Below are 14,530 nucleotides of genomic sequence, written 5' to 3' on the forward strand. Positions count from 1 at the left end.
CATCCATTCTCTGGGCTCTGTCTGCAATCATAACCAGTAGTATATACCAGGAATAATGAAACTGTAACGCCCTGGCCATAGAGAGGGGTTTTTTGTTCTTTATTTTGGTTAGGCCAGGGTGTTACATTGGGTGAGCGTTCTATGTTCCTTTCTCTATGTTTTGTATTTATTTGTTTTGGGCCGTGTGTGGCTCCCAATCAGGCACAGCTGAAGCTCGTTGTTGCTGATTGGGAGTCACACATAAGGAGCATGTTTTTCCTTTGGGTTTTGTGGGTAATTGTTTTCTGTTTAGTGTGTTCCTAACAGAACTGTTGCTAGTCGTTTTCTGGTTTCTTTTGTATAGTGTTCGTTGATCATTAAAACCTTTTATGATGAACACTAACTCCGCTGCACCTTGGTCTCTCTCTCATGACAGCCCTTACAGAATTACCCACCAAAAACGGACCAAGCAGCGGAGGAAGGAGAGGCACCAGGAGAAGGAAAGGAATGTGGACTCATGGACTTTGGAGAAAATGGAGAGGATCGTTCAGGATTCCTGGAGACGGGAGGAATTACTGGACGAAGGTGGACCATGGGCTCAAGCTGGGGATTATCGTCACCCGCAGTGGGAGATCGAGGCAGCGAGAGCTGAGAGGCGCTGGTATGAGGAAAGGGAGCGCAGCAGACACGGGAGGCAGCCCCCCAAAATGTTTTGGGGGGGGCACACGGGGAGATTGGCGGAGTCAGGCGGTAGACCTGAGCCAACTCCCCGTGCTTACCGGAAGCAGCGTGGTACTGGTAAGACACCGTGTTATGCTGTGGAGCGCACGGTGTCCCCAGTGCGCGTTCAAAGCCCGGTGCGCTACATACCAGCCCCCCGCAAGTGCCATGCGAGTGCAGGCATCGAGCCAGGGCGGATGGTGCCAGCTCAGCGCGTCTGGTCTCCAGTGCGCCTCCTCGGTCCAGGTTATCCTGCGCCGGCGTTGCGCACTCTGTCTCCAGAGTGCTGGGAGGGTCCAGTTCGCCCAATGCCTGCTCTCCGCCCGTGCCGGGCCAAAGTGGGCATTCAGGCTGGAGTGTGGGTAAAGAGCGTCCGTACCAGAACTCCAGTGCTCCCCCACAGCCCGGTTTATCCTGTGCCTCCTCCTTGGACCAGGCCTCCAGTGGGTCTCCCCATCCTGGTCAGTCCTGTGCCTGCTCCACGGACCAGGTCTCCAGTGGTTCTCCCCATCCTGGTCCGTCCTGTGCCACCTCCCAGGACTAGGCCTCCAGTGGGTCTCCCCATCCTGGTCCGTCCTGTGCCGCCTCCTAGGACTAGGCCTCCAGTGGGTCTCGCCAGTCCGGAGCCGCCAGAGCCGCCCGCCAGTCTGGAGCCGCCAGAGCCGCTGCCAGAGCCACCCGCCAGTCCGGAGCCGCCAGAGCCGCCCGCCAGTCCGGAGCCGCCAGAGCCGCCCGCCAGTCCATAGCCGCCAGAGCCGCCCGCCAGTCCGGAGCCGCCAGAGCCGCCCGCGTGTCCGGAGCCGCCAGAGCCGCCCGCCTGTCCGGAGCCACCAGAGCCGGCCCCCTGTCCGGAGCAGCCAGAGCCGCCCGCGTGTCCGGAGCCGCCAGAGCCGCCCACCTGTCCGGAGCAGTCAGAGCCGCCCGACAGCCCGGTGAGTCCTGTGCCTACGCCTAGGGCCAGGCTTCTTACATGTCTCCTCAGCCTGGTGAATCCTGGGTCAGTGCCGCCGGAGCCGCCAGGAACGCCCGCCAGCCGGGCGCAGCCAGGTACACCCACCAGCCGGGCGCAACCAGGGTCGCCCGCCAACCGGGCGAAGTCAGGGTCGCCCACCAGAACTTCGGCGCGGCCAGGTGCGCCACCTAAGAGGGCGACGCCAAGAGTGGAGCAGAGGCCACATCCCGCACCTGAGCTGCCGCCGTAAGAAGGCCCACCCGGACCCTCCCCTTCAGTGTCAGGTTTTGTGGCCGGAGTCCGCACCTTGGGGGGAGGGGGGGGGGGTACTGTAATGCCCTGGCCATAGAGAGGGGTTTTTTGTTCTTTATTTTGGTTAGGCCAGGGTGTTACATTAGGTGGGCGTTCTATGTTCCTTTCTCTATGTTTTTGTATTTCTTTGTTTTGGGCCGTGTGTGGCTCCCAATCAGGCACAGCTGAAGCTCGTTGTTGTTCGTTGATTATTAAAACCTTTTATGATGAACACTAACTCCGCTGCACCTTGGTCTCTCTCTCACGACAGCCCTTACAGAAACATAGAATAATGTTTGGTAAATCTATGAATTATGTATGACCACTGGAGTCTTTGACACTCAAAATAGCTTTTATAGAATATTTTGAAATGTATTTCATCACTCAAAATCTTGTCAAAACGTATTCTGTAGGAAACATAATTTGACATGATTTCTATGAATCGAGTCATGAACATATGGACTTAATGTAGGGAGAGGTTAAACGTAGGCTAAGTCTGGCATAAGCTTATTCCCACACTTTAATAATTAATAATAATTATGTTGCAGTGGTCTTGGGTAGTCTCTGTATAGGCTATTCCCTCCATCGCGACACTGCTGCCCAGTTGAAGAGCTTGTGATCTCCATGCAGCACCATGCGCCTTTGGAAAAGCACCCCTCAGGATCAGAAGATGCCCTTCTGGAGGCATGAATCCATGGAGTCATTATACCTAACGTAACCTAATGAATCACACTTTTTCCAGTATTTGGGAGCATGGACTGTAGGCCTTATATTAGGCATTTTTGACTGTTGTGTTTGCGAATTCCACTCTGTATGTAGGCTTGTTATAGTCATTTGTGTTGCACAATCCCATCACACAGAAGCTAAATTAATTTCAATAAATGAGACAAAACTAAATATTGATTAAGTGTTGGCTATAACCTGTCCTGAGTGAATAGCCAAGGGGTCCCAAATGGTCAAGAATATCTAAAGCCTATTCTTATTGCCAGTACTGTTTCCCTTATCAGCCACTACACGTGCTTCTTCAACTATTTTGTTTAACATTTATTTAGAGACTATATTTAGAGGCCTGTGAGCTAGGGTCTCTTTTTAACTGGAGCCGTATAATAGAAACAGTCATAAAACACAAATAGAGTTCTAAAATTATTCCGCAAGACACCAGTAGCCAAAATGATTGCAATGCCTACAAGTTGAAGGCCTATTTCTTTTTGGATAGGCCTAAATGAAACGTTGAATTATTACATTTTAGATAATTTTGAATACACATGAATTTCAATAAACTCATGGATAAGACTGTTCTATTCTGCACTGTTGGAGCTAGAAACACAAACATTTCGCTACACCTGCAATAACACTGGATATCATAAGGTGAATGCACCAATTTGTAAGTCGCTCTGGATAAGAGCGTCTGCTAAATGACGTAAATGTAAAATGTAAATGTAACAACTGGGCGGCAGGTAGCCTAGTGCTTAGAGCATTGGGCCAGTAACTGAAAGGTTGCTAGTTCAAATCCCTCAGCTGACAAGGTAAAAATCTGTTGTTCTGCCCCCTGAACAAGGCAGTTAACCCACTGTTCCTAGGCTGTCATTGTAAATAAGAATTTGTTATTGACTGACTTGCCTAGTTAAGAAAAATAAAAATGTGTGTGTGACCAATAAGATTTAATTTGAACTCAGACAAACAACTGAATGGATGACATACTGAATGAATGATTAATTAAATGTTCAAATATGTTGAAATGACAAGATGCACGCATGCTCTGCACTTTATTTGGCTAGTAGGCAAATAGGCCTACATTAGGGTATATGACTGCATGCCTCCAGAAGGACATCTTCTGAGGCTGAGGGGTGCTTTTCTGAAGACGCATGGTGCTGCATGGCGATCACAAGCTCTTCAACTGGGCAGCAGTGTCATGATGGAGGGAATAGCCTATGCGGAGACTACCTAAGACCCCTGCAACCGAGTTATTGTAAAGTGTGGGAATAAGCTTATGCCAGAATTAGCCTACATTTAACTAGGCAAGTCAGTTAAGAACAAATTCTTATTTACAATGACGGCCTACCCTGGCCAAACCCTAACCCAGACGACACTGAGCCAATTGTGCGCTGACCTATGGGACTCCCAATCACGGCCGGTTGTGATACAGCCTGGAATCTAACCAGGTCTGCAGTGACATCTCTAGCACTGAATGTAACGATCGTCCAAGGATTAGACCAAGGTGCAGCGTGGTGAGTGTTCATCTTTATTTTAACTCAGAACACTTAAACAAAATAATAAACAAATACAAACGACCGTCACGTCTTGCAGGCTAAATACGAGCAGTACAAAATCAAGATCCCATAAACACAGGTGGAAAAAGGCTGCCTAAGTATGGCTTCCAATCAGAGACAACGATAGACACCTGCCTCTGATTGGAAACCATACCCGGCCAAAACATAGAAAATAACACAGAATGCCCACCTCACACCCTGACCTAAACCACATAGAGAAACAAACCCTCTCTCTCAGGTCAGGGCGTGACACTGAAATGCAGTGCCTTAGACCACTGCGCCACTCGGGAGGCCTCTCCCGTGTTCATTTCAAAGTCCATATGTTCATGACCCGATCTATGCAAATCATGTCAAATTATTATAAATTCATATTAACCCCTCCTCAGTGGTGGAAAAAGTACCCAATTGTCATACTTGAGTAAAAGTAAAGATACCTTAATAGAAAATGACTGAAGTAAAAGTGAAAGTCACCCAGTAAAATACCACTTGAGTAAAAGTCTAAAAGTATTTGGTTTAAACTATACTTAAGTATCAAAAGTAAATGTAATTGCTCAAATATACTTATGTATCAAAAGTAAAAGTATAAATAATAAAACAAATCCTTATATAAAGCAAACCATATTGCACCATTTTCATGTTTTTTATTTACAGCTAGCAAGGGGCATGCTCCAACACTCAGACATCATTTACAAACGTAGCATTAGGGGTTAGGCAGTAGGGATGACCAGGTATGTTCTCTTGATAAGTGTGTGAATGAGACAATTTTCCTGTCCTGCTAAACATTCAAAATGTAACGAGTACTTTTCATTGTCAGGGAAAATGTATGAAGTAAAAAGTACATACTTTTCTTTTGGAATGTAGTGAAGTAAAAGTAAAAGTTCACCAAAAATATAAATAGTAAATAAAGTAAACTACAGATACCTTGCAAAACTACTAAGTAGTACTTTCAAGTCATTGTACTTTACACCACTGTCCCCCCCTACAGGATATGCTTTGGCAAGATTTTGAGTGATGAAATACATTTCAAAATATTCTCCCCAAAATAATTTGAGTTGCAAAGACTCCAGTGGTCATACATAATTCATAGATTCACCAAACATCTATTATTATTCAATGTTTCATTATTCCTGGTATGTACTACTGACAGAGCCCAGAGAATGGGATGTGCAATATTGAATTAGTCATATTTTGATAAGGTGCATGCGTAGGGATGTCCACGTTACCCAGAGATATGCCCATGCTGTAGAGGTACACCTAGCGGACTGAAACTTCACTGTTGTACGCTCAACCTTTTGGCAGGTATCTGGCTCCATAGACCAACTCCATATTAATGCCCATGATTTTGAAATGAGATCTTCGACGAGCTGGTGTCCACATACTTTTGTTCATGTAGTGTATCAACGTCCTCAACTAACAGACATCACCTTCCTCAAGACACCCCCCTTGTGTTGGTTATAGGAAATGATCCAGATGATCCACAATTCTACCACTAGTGGGCACAGGAGGACAAAATTGATCACTGGAGGTGCAAGAGTTTGAAGCTTACTCCTTCTGTTCAAGTTGGCATGGAATCAACCTAATAGTGTTGTCATGCTAAATTGTAAGTACGCACTAAAGTTAACTTCTTTCCACTGTGAAGGTTTCTAAGCAAAGCAACCGTCTTATAAAATGTACCTAGCATCTTTGAATATTAACTAAATGTTAGTTCTAGATGTATGATTCATGACATACTGTGGGCCTCAAAATACTTTTGATTTGTCATGTAAGATATCAAACACGCCAGCCCTTAATCTGTTCACATGCTCTCTTCAAGGTCTATATTACAAACGATTGCTGAAAAGCTTCACAGAGGAAACACACACACACGCACGCACGCACGCACGCACACACGCACACACAAAGAAACGTGCTGAATTAAAAAATAAGGAGCCATTGCAGAAGAATGTGCTGCCAGTGGTCATGTAATTAGTATAATTTGCAGTCTCCCAGAACATGCATGTGAGTGTATTTGTGTGTGTGTGTGTGTGCTGGGGGGAAATTTCCTCAGGAAAACGCATCATCTACAGCTACAATACAGCCAGAGTCAGGAAGCCGGGTGAGCACAGTGCTCTGCTGAGCCACAGAGGAGATACACACACAATCTCTCACACACACACACTCTGCCACACATACATACAACACACATCGGGATGACATCCCACTGAGACACTGTGCATTAACTACACAAGGTAAGAGGAATCCAGACATTTCTCATATTATGAAAAAGCGGGACGTATGTTGTACTTCTGATTTCTGAACCTCTTGCCGTCCTTTCTCAAATCCTCTAAACGCCTATACAATCATCATATGTTCAGGTTAGCTTTGTTGTACCATAGTGTGATGGTCTGTGCGCATGTTCTGATTTTCTCTGAAAAAAACTAAAAAAACATGTTTTTTAATCAATATGACATATTTCTAGACTGGGCTGATAATTCAATTATTTCCATATACCTTTCATGTTTCCATCTCCCAAGACTTTAAGAACTACTTTATATTTTACTTACTATGTTACGTAAAATGTATGCAAGCTTTGGATAAAAGCATCTGCTAAACGGCGTTTATACATTGAGTGTACAAAATATTAAGAATACCTTCCTAATATTGAGTTGCAACCTCAGAACAACCTCAGTTTGTTGGGGGCATGGACTCTACAAGGTGTTGAAAGCGTTCCACAGGGATGCTGGCCCGTGTTGACTCCAATGCTTCCCACAGTTGTGTCAAGTTGGCTGGATGTCCTTTAGGAGGTGGACCATTCTTGATACACACAGGAAATTGTTGAGTGTGCAAAACCCAGCATTGTTGCAGTTCTTGACACAAACCGGTGTGCCTGGCACCTACTGCCATACCCCGTTCAAAGGCACTTCAATATTGTGTCTCAAGGCTTAACCATCCTTCTTTAACCTTTATTCTACTCTGATTGAAGCGGATTTAACAAGTGACATCAGTAAGGGACCATAGCTTTCACCTGGATTCACCTGGTCAGTCTCTGTCATGGAAAGATTAGGTGTTCATAATGTTTTGTACACAGTGTATATTTTCATTATTATATGTTATTTTTGGACAAAACCTCTGTGTCCCACTTTATAATAAGTGCACATTACCTATACCTGTGCATTATACAGTAGTGTATGGTTAAACATGGTTATATAGTAGGCTGCAGTACTAAATGTAATTACATGCAGTGTCAGCAAGCTAGTGTCCCAGGCAACCAGGCACTAAAACCAGTTGACCCAATCAATTCTTTCACTCTGAACTTAAGGAGGAATTGTAAGTGATTAAATCATAGACATAGTTGGAAGTTATACCAAGTTGTTAAAATAGTTAAGTGTTTTAGTAAAATAAAATAATGTAGCTAGCTACAGACAGACACTACTTTTATTTCCTGTTATTTTCTAAACTGCTAGTGAGCAGAATGTCCAGTGTTAGTTTAGAATCTCTCCTCCTGCTCCCAGTGTTGCTGTTCAATGTGTCTGCACCAGCTGAACATTGGCCTCAACACAATCCAACATTCATACACTGTCCATATTTTTGGGATTCTGAACTGAGATGTTAATGAGTGGTTTAACACATGGATTCACAGTGTTCCTCTGAAACACATGAATATTTAAGGAAACAATCACTGTTAAGATTTGAGCTGAGCATTGTAAAATAAAATGGAAAATACCATTTTGGAATCCGCCAAATAAATATGTGAAAATAGTTCAATCCAAAGTCAGTTATTGTTAAAAAAAAGCTGAAATAGTTCACAGCATTTTCTCTTAATGTTCACAAACTGTAGTTTTAACTAATTCAAATGGGATCAATCCCAATAATCTCTAAAATATGAGCAAAAATCCATATTACAACCTATGTGTTGTGATAATCGCATTGTTTATTCTATAACCTGTTAGTTCATATGCCTTGACACTGTGATATATAGGCCTAAGGCAGAGACAATAAGAAGACACAGTGGCAGAATATATTCAACCACACATTTGTTTCATTACGAAACCGGAGAGCAACATCTGTCCGGTGAAGTCCAAAAAACATATTGCATGTAACAAACAGTTACATGACCTACAGCATGGTCAAGCAAGGTAATGTTTCAGACATTTTCGGACTACTAAACAACTATTAATTTCGAACCGCAGAGTTACCGCAAGTCGCAAAGTAAAGAGGAGCTGCCTCTGCTCTTCCAGCTCCATTTCAACTTCAACATTTCAACATCATCTAATCACCTATGCTTAGTCTAATACAGTGACAACTAAAAGATACCAAAAACAACTCAAATATATATATATGGGGGATACAACCAACCCAGCTCTACAGATTTTGCTGCGAAGAGACGGAATCATTAGATCATTTGTTTTGGTACTGTCCATTCAGTATTTAGCTTGTTTTTGGTCGCAGGTTCAGGAATGGCTGAAGAATTGCAACGTTTACCTGGAGCTAACTCTCTAAATAGCACTGCTGGAGGATTTGAAAAGTCATTGTCAATCGATCAATAATATAATAATACTCTTAGCAAAAATCTTTCCTTTACAATCTGTAGAAACTATGAGAATAGAAAGGTTCAGAACTTTTGTGAAACATCACATCATTGTTGAAAAATATATGGAAATCAAAACTAATAATAGAAATCAAAACTGGATGGTGTTCTGAAATAGATGGGAGGGGTTGAGGGGAGGGGGAAAAAAGAAAAAAAAGATACCTAATGAAAAACATACTGTGTCCATAAAATGTATATAGTATATATAAGCTGGAAGTAGAAGCCTAAGTGTTGTTGTCCATTAGTGTACTCCAATTAGGGGAAGGGTAGCAGGGTTAGGGGAAATTAATATAGGAAAATATATAAAATTATACATATTTAAATGAATATATATATATATATATATATATATACACTGCTCAAAAAAATAAAGGGAACACAAACAACACATCCTAGGTCTGAATGAAAGAAATAATCTTATTAAAGACTTTTTTCTTTACATAGTTGAATGTGCTGACAACAAAATCACACAAAAAGAATCAATGGAAATCCAATTTATCAACCCATGGAGGTCTGGATTTGGAGTCACACTCAAAATTAAAGTGGAAAACCACACAACAGGCTGATCCAACTTTGATGTAATGTCCTTAAAACAAGTCAAAATGAGGCTCAGTAGTGTGTGTGGCCTCCACGTGCCTGTATGACCTCCTACAACGCCTGGGCATGCTCCTGATGAGGTGGCGGATGGTCTCCTGAGGGATCTCCTCCCAGACCTGGACTAAAGCATCCGCCAACTCCTGGACAGTCTGTGGTGCAACGTGGCGTTGGTGGATGGAGTGAGACATGATGTCCCAGATGTGCTCAATTGGATTCAGGTCTGGGGAACGGGCGGGCCAGTCCATAGCATCGATGCCTTCCTCTTGCAGGAACTGCTGACACACTCCAGCCATATGAGGTCTAGCATTGTCTTGCATTAGGAGGAACCCAAGGCCAACCGCACCAGCATATGGTCTCACAAGGGGTCTGAGGATCACATCTCGGTACCTAATGGCAGTCAGGCTACCTCTGGCGAGCACATGGAGGGCTGTGCGGCCCCCCAAAGAAATGCCACCCCACACCATGACTGACCCACCGCCAAACCGGTCATGCTGGAGGATGTTGCAGGCAGCAGAACGTTCTCCACGGCGTCTCCAGACTCTGTTACGTCTGTCACATGTGCTCAGTGTAAACCTGATTTCATCTGTGAAGAGCACAGGGCGCCAGTGGCGAATTTGCCAATCTTGGTGTTCTCTGGCAAATGCCAAACATCCTGCACGGTGTTGGGCTGTAAGCACAACCCCCACCTGTGGACGTCGGGCCCTCATACCACCCTCATGGAGTCTGTTTCTGACCGTTTGAGCAGACACATGCACATTTGTGGCCTGCTGAAGGTCTTTTTGCAGGGCTCTGGCAGTGCTCCTCCTTGCACAAAGGCGGAGGTAGCGGTCCTGCTGCTGGGTTGTTGCCCTCCTACGGCCTCCTCCACGTCTCCTGATGTACTGGCCTGTCTCCTGGTAGCGCCTCCATGCTCTGGACACTACGCTGACAGACACAGCAAACCTTCTTGCCACAGCTCGCATTGATGTGCCATCCTGGATGAGCTGCACTACCTGAGCCACTTGTGTGGGTTGTAGACTCCGTCTCATGCTTTCACTAGAGTGAAAGCACCGCCAGCATTCAAAAGTGACCAAAACATCAGCCAGGAAGCATAGGAACTGAGAAGTGGTCTGTGGTCTCCACCTGCAGAACCACTCCTTTATTGGGGGTGTCTTGCTTATTGCCTATAATTTCCACCTGTTGTCTATTACATTTGCACAACAGCATGTGAATTTTATTGTCAATCAGTGTTGCTTCCTAAGTGGACAGTTTGATTTCACAGAAGTGTGATTGACTTGGAGTTACATTGTGTTGTTTAAGTGTTCCCTTTATTTTTTGGAGCAGTATATATTAGTTTAAATATATATAATTTTATATATTTTCCTTTAACCCTACAGTGGCAAGAAAAAGTTTGTGAACCCTTTAGAATTGTCTGTATTTCTGTATAAATTGGTCATAAAATTTGATCTGATTTTCCTCTAAGTCTGCTTTAACTAATAACACACAAATTATTGTATTTTTCTTGTCTATATTGAATACATAATTTCAACATTCACAGTGTAGGTTAGAAAAAGTATGTTAACCCCAAGGCTAATGACTTCTCCAAAAGCTAATTGGAGTCAGGAGTCAGCTAACCTGGAGTACAATCATTGAGACGAGATTGGAGATGTTGGTTAGAGCTGCCCTGCCCTATAAAAACCACTTACAAAATTTGAGTTGTTGACTTGCATAAAGCTGGAAAGGGTTACAAAAGTATCTATAAAAGCGTATATGTACATCAGTCCACGGTAAGACAAATTGTCTATAAATGGAGAAAGTTCAGCACTGTTGCTCCTCTCCCTAGGAGCTGCTGTCCTACAAAGATGACTGCAAGAGCACAGCACAGGATTCTCAATGAGGTTAAGGAGACTCTTAGTGTCAGCTAAAGACTTACAGAAATCTCTGGAACATGCTAACATCTCTGTTGACGAGTCTACGATACGCAAAACACTAAACGAGAATGGTATTCATGGGAGGACCCCACGGAAGAAGCCACTGCTGTCCAAAAAAAACATTGCTGCACGTCTGAAGTTCACGAAAGAGCATCTGGATGTTCCAGATGGTCAAATATTCTGTGGACAGATTAATAAACTAAAGTTGAGTTGTTTGGAAAGAACACAAAACACTATGTGTGGAGAAAAAAGGCACAGCACACCAACATCAAAACCTCAACCCAACTGTAAAATATGGTGAAGGGAGCATCATGGCTTGGAGCTGCTTTGCTGCCTCAGGGCATAGACAGCTTGCTATCATAAATTCCCAAGTTTATCAAGACATTTTGCAGGAGATTGTAAGTATATTTGTCTGCCAATTGAAGCAGAAGTTGGGTGATGCAACATGCAACATGACAACGGCCCAAAACACAGAAGTAAATCTTCAACAGAATGGCTTCAACAGAAGAAAATACGCCTTCTGGAGTGTCCCAGTCAGAGTCCTGACCTCAACCCAATTGAGATGATGTGGCATGACCTCAAGAGAGGGGTTCACACCAGACATCCCAAGAATATTGCAGAACTGAAACAGTTTTGTAAAGAGGAATAGTTCAAAATTCCTCCTGACCGTTGTGCAGGTCTGATCCGCAACTACAGAAAACATGCACTGTGAATGTTTACACTGTGTGTTCAATAAAGACATGAACAATTATAATTGTTTGTGTGTTATTAGTTTAAGCAGACTGTGTTTGTCTATTGTTGTGACTTAGATGAAGATCAGATGAAATGTTATGACCAATTTATGCAGAAATCAAGGTAATTCCAAAGGGTTCACAAACTTTTTCTTGCCAGTGTGTATATACACTACCGTTCAAAGGTTTGGGGTAACTTAGAAATGTCCTTGTTTTTGAAAGGAAAGCAATGTTTTAGTCCATTAAAACACCAAATTGATCAGAAATATAGTGTAGACATTGTTCATGTTGTAAATGACTATTGTAGCTGGAAATGGCTGATTTTGAATGGAATATCTACATAGGCGTACAAAGGCCCATTATCAGCAACCACCACTCCTGTGTTCCAATGACACGTTGTGTTAGCTAATCCAAGTTTATAATTTTAAAAGGCTAATTTATCATTAGAAAACCCTTTTGCAATTATGTTAGCACAGCTGAAAACTGTTGTTCTGATTAAAGAAGCAATAAAACTGGCCTTCTTTAGACTAGTTGAGTATCTGGAGCATCAGCATTTGTGGGTTCGATTACAGGCTCAAAATGGCCAGAAACAAAGACCTTTCTTCTGAAACTCATCAGTTTATTCTTATTCTGGGAAATGAATGCTATTCCATGTGAGAAATTGCCAAGAAACTGGAGATCTCGTACAATGCTGTGTACTACTCCCTTCACAGAACAGCACAAACTGGCCCTAACCAGAATAGAAAGATGAGTGTGAGGCCCCGGTGCACAACTGAGCAAGAGGACAAGTACATTAAAGTGTCTAGTTTGAGAAAGAAACGCCTCACAAGTCCTCAACTGGCAGCTTCATTAAATAGTATCCGCAAAACACCAGTCTCAACGTCAACAGTGAAGAGGCGACTCCGGGATGCTGGCCTTCTAGACAGAGTTCTTCTGTCCAGTGTATGTGTTCTTTTTTCCATCTTAATCTTTTATTTTTATTGGCCAGTCTGAGATATGGCTTTTTCTTTGTGACTCTGCCTAGAAGGCCAGCATCCCGGAGTCGCCTCTTCACTGTTGACGTTAAGACTGGTGTTGGCCTGGTACCTGTTCAACTTCTGGGATGCTGGATTTTACAGTCATAAAGTCCATTAAATATCTCTCAAGGACATATCCTAAAATGATAGTTGGTGACATTATTGTTTATCTGATCTAATGCTTAGCTGAGATCCAGCATGGGCCAACATGGGCACTTGTGGCCCTATAGGGTTGAATGCCCTGCTTTACACGAGTAGTGTACTAAAATCAAATCAAATCAAAGTTTATTTGCCAAATGCGCCGAATACAACAGGTGTAGTACCTTACCGTGAACAGGTGTAGTACCTTACCGTGAAATATATTTTTATTTGTTTAAGACTTTTTGGATTACTACATGATTCCATATGTGTTATTTCATAGTTTTGATGTCTTCACTATTATTCTACAATGTAGAAAATAGTAAAAATAAAGAAAAACCCTTGAATGAGTCGGTGTGTCTAAACTTATGACTGGTACTGTATATATTTACAAAGAAAAGATATGGGGGATTGGAAATTATGGAGACAATTACATTGATAGAAGCCTAAATATTTCTGCAATTTAAAGCTGATCTACACCCCAAAAAATGTAAATAAAATAAATGTTGGTGGAGGGCAGGTGAGTTTAAACAGTAAACACTGATTATGAGAATTATACCGTGCATTCGGAAAGTATTCAGACCCCATCCATTTTCAGTCTAAATACAGTCTAAAATTGATAAAATACTTTTTTTAACTCATCAATCTACACACAATAATCAATAATGCTAAAGCAAAAACAGTTTTTTAGAAATTTTTGCAAATGTATAAAAATACCTTATTTACAGAAGTTATGAGACACTAAATTGAGCACAGGTGCGTCATGTTTCCATCGATCATCCTTGAGATGTCTCTACAACTTGATTGGAGTCCACCTTTGGTAAATTATATTGATTGGACATGATTTGGAAAGGCGCACACTTGCCTATATTAAGTCCCATAGTTGACAGTGCATGTCAGAGCAAAAACCGAGCCTTGAGGTCAAAGGAATTGTCCGTAGAGCTCCGAGACAAGATTGTGTCGAGGCACAAATCTAGGGAAGGGTACCAAAGAATGTGTGCAATGTTGAAGGTCCACAAGACCACAGTGGCCTCCATCAATCTGAAATGGAAGAAGTTTGGAACCTCCAAGACTCTTCTTAGAGCTGGCTGCCCGGCCAAAGTGAGCAATCGGGGGAGAAGGGACTTGGTCAGAGAGGTGACACTGACAGAGCTCCAAAGTTCCTCTGTGGAGATGGGAGAACCTTCCAGAAGGACAACCATCTCTGCAGCACTCGTCCAATCAGGCCATTATGGTAGAGTGGCCAGATGGAAGCCACTTCTCAGTAAAAGGCACTTGACAGTTGCTTGGAGTTGGCCAAAAGTCACCTAAAGGACTCTCAGACCATGAGAAACAAGATTCTCTGGCCTGATGAAACCA

General features: G+C 43.0%; 1 protein-coding gene across 1 annotated transcript in view; it reads left to right on the forward strand.

Moving 5' to 3' along the window:
• Positions 1–6,338: 6,338 nt before the first annotated feature.
• The window catches only part of LOC115148646 (exocyst complex component 3), a 32,870-nt gene continuing 24,678 nt past the window's right edge, over positions 6,339–14,530 (forward strand). Inside the window, exon 1 of the mRNA XM_029690722.1 lies at positions 6,339–6,440. The gene's annotated coding sequence lies outside the window, so the exon portion shown is untranslated. The remainder of the gene's footprint in view (positions 6,441–14,530) is intronic.

Source organism: Salmo trutta, chromosome 15, assembly GCF_901001165.1.
Source record: "Salmo trutta chromosome 15, fSalTru1.1, whole genome shotgun sequence".
NCBI classification, from domain to species: Eukaryota; Metazoa; Chordata; class Actinopteri; order Salmoniformes; family Salmonidae; genus Salmo; species Salmo trutta.